Source organism: Gorilla gorilla, chromosome 2 (genome assembly GCF_029281585.2).
Source record: "Gorilla gorilla gorilla isolate KB3781 chromosome 2, NHGRI_mGorGor1-v2.1_pri, whole genome shotgun sequence".
Taxonomy (NCBI): Eukaryota; Metazoa; Chordata; class Mammalia; order Primates; family Hominidae; genus Gorilla; species Gorilla gorilla.
The window spans coordinates 72797207-72809482 of record NC_086017.1 but is presented as its reverse complement, the minus strand read 5'-3'; positions in this window follow the sequence as shown (position 1 = coordinate 72809482).

The window sequence follows — 12276 nt, the reverse complement described above, 5'->3', positions numbered from 1 at the left end:
ATTATGAGTTTTATAATTGCTATTGTCTTATAATTTTTATTGGCCAGGCAATAGTCTTGATGCTGTACATAAAATAATGTCACATTGTACAATCAGTGGTATCTTAGATTTAATACATTTGTGCAAAAAGAACCACATATATATGTGAATAGATGTGTTCATATGTTTCTTTACACTGTGTATGTCTATGCTTAGAAACATACACACATGTATAAGTGTACGTATGAGAGAATTGAGAAATATCTAGGAATGTGCATACCAAATAAACGATAATCAGTTCCAAAGAGAAAAATTAAGTAAATAGGGTTGGAGACTGAAATAGGAAGAGTAGTTTTGGTTTTTAGGTTTTATATTTTTTACACTTTTTGTATAGTAGTGACAGAAAATATGTTTTAATTTCATACTAAAAAAAAAGAATTATGTCTTTATCCCTAATCTCACAAGATTAAGGTGAAAAAAATGCTATCATCCACATGTAAGTGCTATAGAGCTGGGTGACAAATCTACTTACTTTTTTTAGCTACAGAGACTATGCATAAGACACAGAAACTGGAGACATTTAGGGCTGCCACCTTTTTTTTATTTTCCCTCAAGTGCAACATTTATTCTGTGAGAAAATGAGACAGGATGCCCCATGGCAACAGGAGAAGCCAATCTTTGGCTCATTGGGGTATTACTTCCGATCAGGAAAGTATCACCAGGCACTCATTCATGAGGCAAATCAGCAAGGAAATGTCAAAACATCGGCAAATTGTGAGTAAATAGACTCAGACGCTTTGGTGCAAACTTGCTGAGAACAGAGACTGTGGTTTCCATATGCCCCAACAAACTCCACTGGGTAGAAGGCCTCATGAATATTAACTAATCATACATTTCAGAGTGAATAACAGTGGCACAACCTAGCATGCCAGCCTCACTCCTGGAGAAGAGCCTGGCCCTAGGGCAAGGGATGCCGGGGACAGTGCAGGGGGTGCACAGAGCACTGAAAGGAGGACAGTCCAGTTTGGTACCACAAAGGCTTTCTCTAGGGGCTAGAAATATGATGTTCTGAGCAAAGCAGTTTTCTCAAACAGGGATATTCAATCATGTTTGATGAAAGACATGACTGTGGCTTGTAGACCATACAGCACCCTGTTCATTCTTACTTTGTAGGTGTATAAGTAAATTTCATGGCAATGTCTACATTTTCAGCTCCTTGAACTCAGTTCCTTCTATTAACCGTGTGCTTTAGGGTAAACAGAGTTTAGCCCACTCCAACATGCACAAGGCACATTTTTTTTCAGACCAAATTAACACAGATTCTGAGCCTCCTTGAAAGTACTGGAATATTTCATCTTTATCCCTGAGGATCTGCAGGGTGAGTTATCCTCAAATGGTCTATAGACGGAGAAGTCCACATGGAAAATTAGAGCAAGTGGACATGAGAAAAAAATGGATGGGGTTATCAACGAAACAGAATTGATGTGTGTTACTAATTATTGAAGCTGAGTGATGGGTGCATAGAGGTTCATGGTGCTTTTTCCTCTACTCGTGGGTAAGTTTGAATTTTCCATAATAAAAAGTTAACTAAAGTAGAAATTAGTAGGAGACTTTTAAGAAGGATTGCTGAATTTCTGTATCAGCAGGGAGAGGCTAATATGTCAGCAAAATTCCTGTTATTATATTCTCAGTTCCTCTATTCTAAAAAATAGAGATAATACCAACTCACTGGATTGCGACAATTAAAGGAAGCACTGTGCCCAAAAGCGTGCTACTGTTACTAAGATAAAAATACATTTAAAACGCCAACATATTAACAATAATTGAATGGTGGAATTATTTGTACTTGTTTTCTTTTAACTCTATTTTTCTCATTTTCTATATGGAGCATGTATATCATTTACAATTTGGAACAAATAAAATAATCTTTATTTGAAATCTTTATTGACATTAATGTTGGCTCATTTTTATCCATACATGGAGGAGTCTGAAAAACTTGGACCTCAAAAAGATTTAAAAACATTCCTAATGATTTAACTTTAATTCCTCCCAGCCTGAAGTTAAAGGATTTTGGAATATTATCTTTGGTTTGATGTTCCCTTGAAGAGCAATTAAAAAGAAAACAAGCCAAATTACAATATACTGATCTCTTCTACCTGTTAGTTCCAACAGTGTTTAAATTAGCTGTTGGCCATGCCTGTGTAAAGTTAGTTTGTGATTTTATTTGACAAGTGATGAGTTACAGTAATTCACCCTGCAGTTCCCTCAGGGATAAACATGAAGTATTCTACTACTGTCAAAGAATCTAGATTGCTATTGTTTTTTGTTTTTTTGTTTTTTGCCTAAAAAGCATGTATCATGTGCCCGTTGCCTCTGCTTTTATTAGGAACATAAAATAAATAGAAGCCATTGACTCCCAGGAGATTTTGATGTTGATGCTGCTATGAAATGGTCACATCTGCTGTATCAGTGATTAATTGCCACAATGATGCTACATAACTAGGCAAAATTGACATAGCAACATAGATTCCTTGTTTACTATTCCTTGAAATAATAAAATATTTTTTGTTTTTCCCCCGGGCTACTGCAAGGTCAGCTACTGCAACCCTCAAGCTATCTGTAGGTAGAGGAAATCCTCATGGAAAACTCAGTAGCCTACAATAATAAGCATTGGTTTAGTTTATGAGTCTGCAGGGTGCAGTTGATTAGGCTGGAGTTGGCTGATCAGGATTGGACTAACTCTTGCTCACAAGCCCAGGGAGTCACTGGCTGTGGTTCCTTCGGTAGCGGTGTTGGCTGAAATAAAGGGGCCAGGGGCTTGGCTCTGCTCTACTTTTCATGTTTCTCACCCTGCAGCAGGGTATCCTAGATATAGTTTCCTGATGGGAGAAGAGCAAGTACAAGCAAAAATGCCCAAGTGCTTTTTTGTTTCCTCATATTTTGCTCAAAATGCATCTTACATTTTCCCCTCATTTTTTTTTCCAAGGGACTTGTTAAATTTCTGTTTGTGCCCTATCTGCTAATATCCTATTAGCCAAAGCAAGTAATTAAGGCATCCCAGATTCAGGATGAGGAAGTAGACTCTGCCTGTTTAGTGAAAGGGAAGATTACACAGCAAAAATCGGAGTTACAAGAGAGGATAAAAAATTGAGGCCATTAAAGCAAACACTATGCCTTATAAACTTAAGTAATAAGAACTAATATTTCTCTGTGATGTTGTGCCATTTGCAAAGCATTGTCATACATCTTCATATGTCTAAATACATCCCTAAGGACTGAAGAAAGTTAATCCTTTCACTAGGACACCTGAGTTGTTTCAATGCTGAAATTTAATTTTATTTCTAGTATCTTGTCCCCTAATTTGTACATATATGTTATCATAGTTTGAAGTTAAATTTCAGAGATCAGTGAATAAAACTGAATAAAACCCATCTTTCAAGTTCCATCTATTATGTCACCTTTTCCAGGAAGCCTCTTCGGTCTCTCTAGATAAAATTAATCATGCCCTTTTCTGATTTACCTCTGTGCCGTATACCTAATTCTGCTTTCACTCTTCTCTGTTTGTTTAAGCTAGGATCTGCCTCTCCACAGTCTCAACCCACTGAGAGGAGTAAAGAGCATAGGTTTGGAAATCATTTGCCAATGTCCAAATCCCAGGTCTGCCATTTACTGCATGTGCAACCTTCAACAAGTTATTCATCTTAGACTCTAGGTGCCTCCATTTTCTCATCTGTGTAATGGGAGCAATAATTGCACTTTCTTAAAAGGCATATTGAGAGAATTAGGTGAGCATTAAAAATGTATAAAACACTGGACACAGAGTATTCTAAATTAGCTACTTGCAATTATAGTTTTATTATCTTTAATTTTATTTAGATGACTTTATACCACCTTGAAGTAACTTTATAACATAGGGTCTACACTGAAAAAAAAAACACCCACATAGATCTTTACATTCTAACCAGGTCCTTTCAAGTCCATTGCTTGGATTCAAAATATTAATGATATTGCAACCAAGACCTAAACAAGAATGGGGCAAAATATTAATAGCAGGGCAGTAGAACAAGCCTCCATAGATAACCTCATTCTGACCCTGATACATAATTCCCTGAGGATAAAGAAAATACAGGAGGATCAAAATGTACCCAAATAATATTCATCTTCATATATCTCACTTCTAGGTCTTGTATTTCTGTGCCTCTGAGCAGAAGATTCACTTAAATCATTTCAATAAGTTCTGTTCACCAAAAAACCAGATAAGACAATGTGAGGACAAGGGGAAATAAAATGAAATGGAATAACCCATTCCTGAGGCTAGAAGAGGCAATGAAATAGATTTACATAAGCTCCCTCTAAGTCCTCAATTTGAATGATTCATTTACTTTGAGATGTCTCATCTTCAAAATGGGTGAACTGAGGATTAGAGGAATTGAGCAGATGGCACCTTGATAAATGGAATTAATACTCTGAAAATGAGGGAGGAGAAATTGTATATAAATATCAGAAAGTATTAAAAGTAGTATCAAGTGTATACTATTAATATATTTTGAAGCATCTGAACATTAATTTTAATATTTGTGTCATCACCATTATTTTAGCATATTTTGAAGGAAAAGAATCTTAACAAATGGAAAGATATACTATAGCATTTATGTACTACCAAATATTAAATTCAAAAGATGAACTTGTTATATGGATATAAACATGTTGGTGTTGTCTTTGGCCAGGGATAGTGGCTCATGCCAGTAATTCCAGCAGTTTGGGAGGCCAAGGCGAGAGGATTGTTTGAGGCCAGCAGTTTAAGACCAGACACTTGGCAATGTAGCAAGACTCTGTCTCTGAAAACAAACAAAGTGTCTTCCTAGAAACATACAATTGGGATTTTTAATAGGTGAAACACACACATAAAAATTTAAAACTCAAAACTCAAATAGTACAAAACAATACATAGTGAAAACTGAGTCTCCCTCCCAATTCTAAGTCCTCATTCCTCAAGTGAAACACATTACCACTTTCTTATATATTCTTTCTTTTCTTGTATGTGCTTATACACTTATAATTGTATACAGCTTGGGAGTACTAAAGTTTTTTTTAGATTTTTACCCTCATTTTGCATATACCTTTTGAAAAACGAAAACATTGCAGCCTAGAGAATTTACATGATTTGGGCAGTTGCTCAGTGAATCAATTAGGATTAGTTTGGTTTTACGTGACTTAAAAAAAAAGAAAACTGTTTTAATCCTATATATGCTCATGGGAAAATCTCCAGGGCATAGATGTGATAGCTTCAAACTCAGCTTGAGTTTGCAGAATGACAAAATAGTTGTCATCAGGTCTCGCCCCACCTTCCTCCTAGTTTCAAATCCAGCAAAATGAAAAAGGACTCCTCTAGCTATTTAACAAAAGTCTTGCTGTTCTAAATTGTCTCATTCCCATCCAAAAACCAATCACTGTGCTGAGAGGAAGGTTCTCCTGCTCTCACCCTCCAACTCCCAAAGTATGTGGTCAAACAGGGAGGGAAGTTGTATCACCCAGAGGAAAATCGGGGTGCTATTATCAGAAGAAGGATAAATCGTAGGCAGATGGGAATCACAGAAGTTCACTGCACTCATCTAATTAGGAGAAAGATGGGAGTCATTATCTCTTGCTGCACAGTAGAAACTAGTCATGCCTAAGATTGGGGAAACTATGTCCTCTATAACAACACATAGTTGTTTATTTTCAAATCTTATTTCTTATTACAGGATAAACCTCAGTCAGACGTGGTGTATAAGTTATCTATCTAAAAGCCAGTTCAATGTTCTTGCTTTCTTCAATACTGACTTGAATTCAATAGTACAATAATTTAGATTTTGGTCTTTTTCCAATTGCTTTTCAAAATCATTCCCAGCAAACACATGGTGATAGCTTTATATTTTTCACCCTTTCAGAAAGCCCATTACTGGAATGCTGTTAGCCACTAAACTAGCAGCTAAATTTTCCCATCACCCAGATAACGTGTATCCTAAACCCTATCAGATGACTTCCATCATATTAGAGAAATAAGAGGTAAGACTCAAATAGAAGATGTAAACTAAAAGGTTATACAAGGCAAAACATCTCTTCCTTAAGATGAAAATTCCAAGCGACATATTCATACATATATATTCACTAACTGTATTGACTGACATTGAAAATATATTCTTTTTAATTGACATTAAAAGTGAATATATATATTCACTATATTGACTAATACTGAACATATATTCTTTTTAACGTCAATATTACAGTAGATGCAGACTGAAATAAAGATCACCTAGTCTAGTCATGTGGGTATGTGATGGACCAGATCATTAGGAATAGAGTCAAATTAGATGCTGGCTTAAAATGCAAATTGCTGGCCATAACCTGGATCTAACGATCTAACGACCTGCAGGTGGGATTTGAAAACCCGTATATGAATTAGCTCAGGTGGTAATGCTTTTGCAGACTAAACTTGAAAAAGGTGGATGATCCAACCCCCTTATTTTATAAACAGGGCTGTTGAAGCATAGAAAAGGGAAATTATTTGCCAATAAACGGCAGAACTGGGATTAAATTTGCACTTAAAACCATACTGATTGTTAGACTTTCTTACCTCTTCTCTTGCTTTCCCCTTTCTGTGTGCCCATTTCTGTAGGGTTATTGAGAATGAATCTGGCTGACAGATAATCAAAACTGGTATGAAATTCTATTAGAAACATGTCTGGTTGTCAAATTACCATATCAATGGGCTTTAACTGTTCCTTAGAGAATTCATTTTTTTCTGGCCATACAAAGCATCTGTTTGGTTTAATGCTTAGTCAGTTGGTTCTCAAACAAAAGCATCCCAGATAAGGAATAGTGTTTCCCTTAGTCAAAGAGCAATATTCAGAAGATCAAAATCCATCAACTCTTGAACTTTCAAGTTCAGGAAACACTGGACCTCTGGACCTAAAATGGTCTACTTCATAGCACAATTCTTTCTTATTGTGTTCTCTACAATAAAAGCAGAGAAGAGACAGGTGATTATCATACTGAAACCTTCTAGATTATATATTTTTGCGGGTATCTTAGGTCTTCTTTTGCCATACATACAATTGTACCTGGATAATTTATTTGAAGTGATGCTTTACATTTGAATTATTCAGCCTCCAAAATCTTTCAATTTCCAGTGGGTGAGCTTTCCTCTTCCTTATTTCCACTGTGACTGATTCAACTTTGCATCTTCTGCATTCAGCATGAGGCCTGTACATAACATCACAGTATTTGTGGAATTTATATGCCATGGTAGTCAAGACACAGGGTCACTGGTGTGCTGCTAAGTGTTTAACAACCGACTCTTTAGGGCACAGAAAGTCTCTATTTGTAGTACTTGCCAATCTCCATGGTGAAAACAGTCAACCATGGCCAATTTCAAACTAGCAGCATGGTGTCACTGAATGCAGAGTTGTAAAGAGATACGTCATAGCCTGCCATTCTATAATAATTCTGTCATTAAGATTCAGAAGATAGAAATAACCTCAAGATATGGATAAAGTAGAATGGTATAAAATAACTCCAAAGTGATAATTTTAAGTATTTATTATTTTGTTTTTAATGTAGTTTATTTAATCAAAATTTGTATAATTTAATTTATGATAATGACTATATTTAACAAACCAATACTCAAAATTCCTGAACATTTAACAACTGGTTTCTTGTAAGCCAGTATGACATGACTTCAGTTGCTACTGGAAAGGGGTATAGAGTCAAAAAGATTTGGATTTGAGTTGGGTCTTCTCCAACTACTAGCTTTGAGATTGAGCAAATCTACTTCACCTCGTGCCTCATTTTCCTTACCTATATAAGGAATAATAGTGTCTCACTGGTTACATGAAAAATGAATGAGAGAGTACAATAAAATTAGTTGTACTTGGAAACTAGTGATTTTTTTTAGAGTTCAATGAATGTTAGCTTTTAGTAATAATAATAATAAATGTCAACTCAGTGATAGATGGTGAGTGAATAAATGTCTAGATACATGGATGAAAGAACAAACACGGGTGCTTTTAAAGTGAGAGGGGAAAAAGCTTTTTTGATTGCAAAAACATAATAATAATAAAAATGATCTGTGTTTACCCCCAAAAATATCTGAAGAAGAAATAAAATCCTCCATTCCAAAATGCTGGGTGGATTTAAGCAACCTCCCTGCTTTCTGTGGACTTTGGTGGCTTAGCATTACATAGTAAGAGACACAACATGACTTGCAATTAGTGGTGTCAGCAGACAGTGAAAAAGCAGGGAACAAGCAGTGCCTGTTACTCACTCCTAAATACAGTAGCCTTCCCTTGGGAGCACAAGTGTTAAATCCCCTCTTTCAGACATTATTTTTGTGTGCTCACAGCCTCTTCTCTTTGGAAAAGGGCTGAGTCAGTCTTTTTCAGAATCACACCTCAGCTAATATCAAGTGTCATTGTGTTCCCTCCAGCTACTTGCTTCTGAGGTCCTAAGACCTCCGAAGGAAACATCTCTTTCCTGCTCACAATAGCTTGATCCCAGTACGCTTAGCAGTGCCTTGTGGGATTGCCTCTCGCCCAGAAGGAAAGTCTGACATTTTGGGAACTGTGCTTCCTCTCAGAACGAGTAGAGCCCTCTCTTTCAGAACTGCCTCTTCCTCCTGAATCCAGTTAGGGCTTTAGTTTGCTTTTATGTGCCAGGAGAGAGGAGGGAAAAAAGATCTCCTGGCAACTGAGGGTCCAGGATATTCTGCGCAATCACGTCGCTGGGAAAAACTAGCTTTCTGAATAATTCAAACAAATCCCCAAAGGGTGATGCAACCAACGTGAAAATAGGTGACTCACAAAGAGGTCTTTGGAAGAGTCTGTGTCAGTGTCTCAAGAAGAGAATACTGGGCCCCAATATTCAATTTCGTATTCAAAGTAAGTCTATAACATTTTTCAATTAAACTCTGCTGCCTTTTTTTCATGGGGTGGGGAGAGTTCTTGACACATAAATAATGTGCTTATTTTTGCTTAGTTCATAAGCTAAACGCTAAGAGTATTTATGTGTCTGAGGGTACAAATCTACCTAGTTCTTTTATGCTAAACACTTTAAAATGAAGTCAAAGTATTTTTAAAATCTCTGACAATACTGGTAAACAAAGAAAAAGGAAAAGTTTCTTCAAAAGACAACAATAGAAAATGAATGGAGACTTGGAATAGAAGGAACACCTTAACTTGGTAAAGGATACCTACCAAAAGCCTAGAGAAAGTCCAAACTTAATGGTGAAGCATTCCTCTTAAAATCAAAAGAAACACTAGGTAATTCACTCTGATCGTTTCTATTACCCTAGAGGTGTCAGTGATTACAGCAAGATAAGAAAAAGAAAGCAAAAGTATAAGGATTAGAAAGGAAAGAATGAAATTGTAATTCAAAAATACAAAACAGCTCAAAATAATCTTCAAATAATTAGAAATAATGAGAGTTTAAGAAAGGTTGTTAGATATCAAATCAAATCAAAACATTAAAAATAAATCTATACGCCAGCATCAAACATTTAGCAAATTTATTTTAAAAGTCTCCACCTATAACATTTTTATGGTACTGGGGAATAAAGCTAAGAAGTGCCACTCTTAACAGCAGGGAAGCTGTATGGGTCTGCAGCAACTTATTTCTTGCCTCCATGAAAGAAAGCATTCACCCGAGGAGCATAAGGCAAAGTGAGAGACTGAGGCAAGTTTTGAGCAGGAGTGAAAGTTGATTAAAAAGCTTTACCACAGGAACAAAAGGAAGTAAAGTACACTTGGAAGAGGGCCAAGCCGGCAACTTGAGAGATCCAAGTACGGTGTTCGACCTTTGACTGGGGTTTTATAGGTTGGCATAGTTCTGGGATTTGCATCTCTTCTTCCCTTAGGGGGGGCTGTCTGCATGTGCGGTGGCCTGCTAGCACTCAGGAAGTGCTACACGTGCAGTGTGTTTACTGAAGTTGTGCGCATGCTCACTGGAGGTGGGGTTTTTTTTTTCCCTTACTGGTCCAGTGTTCCTAGAGGAAGGTCACATATCAGTTAAATTCTTCCATTTTGCCTCTTAGTGCACATGCTTGGGCCCACTAGCCCAACTCCTGAGATTTTATCAGGAAGCTGCTCATCACCAGTTTCAGGTGTTTTCTATCTATTGGGCAACTGCCTTTTCCTGGTGCCGGCTGTGACCAGTTATTATTTTAGAGAGACAATTTAGCAACCACCTTAGCATCACCTGATGGTCGTCTGACAATCATAGGCTAGAGGGGAGCCTCTCCTGCCCCGTTTATGTCTGCCTAGCTATTTACTCTAACACTACCATGTTAATGGATAGGAAGATTCTACACCATAAAATCATCAATTCTCTCTAAAATGACTGATAAGTACAATTCCAATCTAAGCTCCTATAGGGTTTTTTAAAAAGTATTTTAAAAGCTGATTCTAAAATGTATATAAAAGAGGACAAAGATAAGCCATGACACTTTCGAAGAAACCAGAGTTGGGAGAGAGATGTTGTCTAGATATCAAGACGTAGTATTAATCTACAGTCATTATGACAGTGTAGTTTGTCTTAGTTATAGACAAAAAACATAACAGAATAGCAAAACTAGAAACACTTGGGAATCGTTGTGGGTTGAATTGTGTCCCCTAGAAAGATATGTTCAAATCCAAACCCCTGACACCCGTGACTAACTTTATTTTAGAAATAGGGTCTTTACGGATGTAATCAAGCTAAAATGAGTTCATACTAGATTAGGGTGGCCACTAGACTAGTTACTGGTGTCCTTATAAGAAAAGACACAGAGGCACAGAGAGAAAGAGAGACATGCAAGGGAGAGGGCAGAGATGGAATTATGCTGATACAAACCGAGGAACGTCAAGGCTTGCCAGCAACCACCAGAAAGAAAAAAGCAAGGAAAGATGCTTTCTCAGATCCCTCAGAGGAAATATGGCCCTGCTGACACTGTGATTTCAGACTTCTGGACTCCGGAACTTCGAGAGAATAAAGTCCTATTGTTTTAAGGCACCCAGTTTATGATCCCTTGCTATGGCAGCCCTAGGGAATGAATACAGGGCTATATACAAACAAAATCCTAAAGTCACAAGCCATAAAAAGAAATGTCAACAAATGTTCTTAATGACTTTAAAATGAAAAACAATTTTTTAAATATTTTGGAAAAAACTAGAAAGGCATATCTTTATTTCCTCTTACAGGAATTCTTTGTGTATTTTGAATACTAATCCATTATCAGATCTATGCATCTGTTTTATTGTTCCCATCCCCCTTTTGGTCAATGATTCATCATCTACTGAATTATTTAAGTCCCAAATCTAGGAGATTTTCTTAATTCTTCTCTTTGTCTTGCAGTGATATTCAATCCTTCAGCAAGTCCTTTTGGTTCTCCCACCATATATATCCAAATCTGATGCTGTCTCACCATTTTTGCTACTATCTCTCCAGTCAAAGCTACTATTCATCTCTAGGCCACTGTTCTAACTCAGCTCCCTGCCACTGCTCTCCAACCCCCACTCATCCTGAACAGATAATTCTCCAGCAAGCTACTCGCTGTGGACTGAATGTTTGCACCCGTCTCCCCATTCACGTGCTACAGCCCTGATCCTCAATGTGATGGTATTTGGACGTGGGATCCTCACAATGAGATTAGTGCTCTTGTAAGAGACCAGAATTTGGTTGTTTCTCTCTCTGTCTCTCTCTCTTTGTCTCTCCCCTCCCCACCACCCCAGTAAGAAAGAGAGTAAGAAACAGCAAGAAAGCAGCTATCTGCAAGCCAGAAAAGGAGTCTTCACCAGAACCAACCATGGTGGCACCTTGATCTCAGACTTCCAGCCTGTAGAACTGTGCAAAAATTAATTCCTGTTAAGTCACCTAGTCTGTAGTATTGTGTTATAGCAACCTAAGCTGACTCAAGATACTACATAAGTAATCTAAAAAAATTAAAAATAATAATAGAGGTTATCACACCCATGCTTACAATCCCGCAGTGACTTCTAGAAGACTTAGAATAACATCTAAACTTCTTAACACATCCTATAAGACATTATGTGGCCTTTGGCTCCCTGGCTACTCCTCCTACTGCCCCCTAAGGTTACACAGAACCATCCCAAACGGTCTTCCACATCGTAGCTCTGTAATAGATGTGTCTAGAAGCTAATGCCACCTATCCATTTGTGCCTCTCATCTTCACATTAAACATCCAAGTTTTGTCAAAAGTATCTCATACGACAAGGTTATACGCCCCTTAATCTTGTAATTGTTTAAAATTTTTATTTATTTCTT